At 39.6% G+C, this 3,474-nt stretch overlaps 1 pseudogene; it reads right to left on the bottom strand.

The window, feature by feature from the left end:
- Positions 1–256: 256 nt before the first annotated feature.
- Positions 257–3,474, bottom strand: part of LOC103732161 — a 7,898-nt pseudogene continuing 4,680 nt past the window's right edge.

Below are 3,474 nucleotides of genomic sequence, written 5' to 3'. Positions count from 1 at the left end.
ACAGAGTTTAGTAATTCTCACCAGTCTACGAAACAATGTTTAAGCATCAAAAATAAATGTCCCAGGTGGAATATGTGAACCAAAGATGTAAAACAATCAGAGTCAACCATCTTCCGCATTCCATATTAAATGTTTAATTTCAATAAAATAGATAACAATAAGGTAGGAACCACTTAACAGGCACTACATTATTTCTTGACTTCAACTGAGACAGGCTCCCTGAGCTACAGGTGGCTTAGGGTACAGCTTGTTCCCATCATGTGCAGCCAGCCGAGAAGAAAGGTCGACGGGGAAATTGAAGGAGCCAGCAGGGTACTGCCATATGAGGGAATTCTTGGCTACATTGAAGAAACTCACTCTTCCAAGGTTACAATCAAGGAACACCCCAACCTTGCTCAGTGGTGTCTCTACATAGTGAGTGAGTGATGGGGAGGTAGTCAGGAGGTTGTAATGGTCACCCTCCTCCACAAATACAAGAAGGAACACATCCTTCAATGCAATCAGTGGGCCACACCTATTTAACTGGGAATCTTTACAGACCCCTATAGCCCAGTCCCAAGAGTCAGTTGCATCCAGCTCCCAGTAATGTTTCCCATAGCTGAAGCTCTGTGCCCCCCAGGAAACATAGTAGGCTCTATCAGAATTCACAGATGTGTCCTGAAGGTAATGTTTAAAGCTGAGTTGCTTCATGTAATTAAATAGGCTCATCTTGTAATGGATTATTATAGTTTCAAAAGAAATTTTCACTGTGGAGAGAAGAAAATATTTCATTTAAAATAAAATATACGTTTCTTAGATGACAGATGGAAATATACTTAATTGACAAAAATAGAGTCCACATGTACTGGAATAAATCTGACAGGAATATATTGCATTAAAGGACAGGTGCCCTGCAGCCGAGTCCATCTCATTTCCTGGCCATCATAAGATGTTATACATAAGACGTCAGTGGTGATCATTTTCCCATTGGTGTTATGATTTCTAGCTCATTAAGGATATTGATAAATAAGGAAAAGGTACAGGCGCATACTTAGAAGTGATTGACTCTTGTTAACACCTAGCTGTCTAAGAGCTATCATTGCTTGTGAAGTTTTAATGCAGATTTTATTCTACCAGGGAAATAAGACAATGACTTATTTACCAACTTGTTTTACTTTTAGTTCTCACAATATATTGCTTTGTGCATTTACTCATTTTATGCTACTTATTTTGTTTTCTGAGATAGGATCTTGCCAGTGAGTCATGGCTCACATGGTACTTACTATATAGAAAATGCTGGTGTCAAATTCATAAACAATCCTCCAGCCTCTGCCTCCACAGCTCCGGGATTTCCAGTGTGCAGAAGGATATGTGGTTTATATTTTTGACGTTTTAAATTTTTATTTATTTTTACTTTGTACATATGACTGTTTGGCCTGCGTGTATGTAAGTATACCCATGTCATGCAATTCCTGAAGAGGCCAAAGAGGGCAATGAATTCCCTGGAATTGCAGTTACAACAGTTGTTAGACACCATGTGGGTGCTGGGAACTGGACCCAGATCCTCTGCAAGAGCAGCCAGCACTCTTTACCACTGAGCCATCTCTTCAGCCATGATCTCCATTACTGGGCTTTCTGAATTTAAGTTAAAATGTCCTGAATTAATTTATAATTATCTACATGTAATTGCACCACAGATTTATTTTCAGCCTGAATCACATTATTGGAAGTGTTGATTTTTTTTTATCACAGTGACCATGTTAATAAATATTACTACAAATGTGGAATTCTCTGGCATATGCTCCTGTCAAGTTAAAGAGTCTAATGAGTAGGAAAGACACCCCATGATTTAAGGGCACGCTCTGGTTATTCCTGCAGCACTAACACTCACCTTGGTAGTGGTTGAACCTGTGGATCAGACCAGTGATGGGCTTGGCACTGAGTGCTGGTTTCACAGGCTGGGGCATGCACAGCTGCACTGACTTACTCCTGCAGGAAGAAGAAATTGATCTGCCAGGTGATGATAGCATTTAAGAAAATAAATAATCACTCATGGCTTGTGAAGACAGTTTAGGGTACCATCACTCGCCCTAAAACCCTGACAACCCATGTTCAATCCCTGAAACCCACAGAGAAATTCACATCCCAAATATCTCCCCTGAGCTCCATACAGCATCATAGCACGTACACTTGTCTGCATTCACACACTCCCACCAACACACACATGTACAACCACAGTGTTGTGGTAATAATCATAAATTTACTAAGAATGAAATAACTACTAAGCTCAGCAGGTTTCCTGATAGGGTGGTGAAACTCCAGGATCAGGAGACAGGACACATTCCTTAAAATGGCCTTTCTGACTCATCTTTCCTGCTACCAACCCATTTCTCAATGCTACCTGCCTCTTTCATCTACTACCTGGGAAAAATACAGCCCATGGACCTCCACCAATGTTGATAAGTTTACAACTAGAAACCAGCATCACACCCCAAAGCATGTAATACTTCAGTTACACATAGAAAGAAAAGAAAATTTGGGGAAAACGGGGACAGAACTCATATATAAAAACAGCCAAGCATGCTTGGTGTGATGGAGCAGGCCTTTACTCTCAGTACTCTAGAGGAAGGCAGATATTTGTGTTATCAAGGATAACCTGGTCTACATAGTGAGTTTTCTGGTGACCCAGGCCTCTCCAGTAAGATCATGTCTAAACATAAACACAAAAATGCCCCAATACATGTACACACAACAATTGAGTATTATCTTTCAAGTATAACTTCAATTCCCTAAAGAACAAGGTCTCTTTCATAACTCTCATGGTACCCTAGCTTTTATTGATGTCTAAACTCACCTTGTCAATGTCTCTCCCAGATCCTGTGAAGAAAACAGGAAAAGGTTAGATCTCTGTCCAAATGTCATTTTTTTTTTTTTGGTTTAAAGTCGAAATAATATAAATTACATCACACCCACCCACCTTTTAAAATTATTTTATCTCTCAGAATGTCAGTCAAATATGTTTACAGAATCTTAATCTTATTCAGTCAGAATCCTGAGAGTAAAACAAGGATGAGAAAGCCTTGGGTGACAGTTCATGGATTCAAACTCACAGCCATCAGCACAGTGGCCTTCCCTGGGCTTGTCCATAAAGGGTAGTATGACCTTATTTTAGGGTAAGCCCAACGGTGGCTTTAGCCAGGCACTGTGACTTATGCCTCTAATTCCAGCATTAGAGAGGCTGAGGCAGGCAGATTACTGTCAGTTGGAGCCTATCATGGAACACAGAATGAGACCCTGTTTTCAAAATTCCACTTCCTAATGAACTCTAAAAAAGGCTTACAAGAAATGAAGGATATAAAAACAGCTTTCCCCAAATCCCTGCATAATACCTGAGAAAAGACAAAAATAGCATGTTAGTGTAAAGGAACATTTATTATTCAGCTTTTAGAGAGGCAAATTCCAAAAATAAAAAAAAAAATAAGAAAAATATATCTG

Source organism: Nannospalax galili, unplaced genomic scaffold, assembly GCF_000622305.1.
Source record: "Nannospalax galili isolate Female #2095 unplaced genomic scaffold, S.galili_v1.0 scaffold195, whole genome shotgun sequence".
Classification (NCBI taxonomy): Eukaryota; Metazoa; Chordata; class Mammalia; order Rodentia; family Spalacidae; genus Nannospalax; species Nannospalax galili.
Note: the sequence above shows the minus strand (reverse complement) of the source record. Positions and strands in the feature narration are given on the sequence as shown.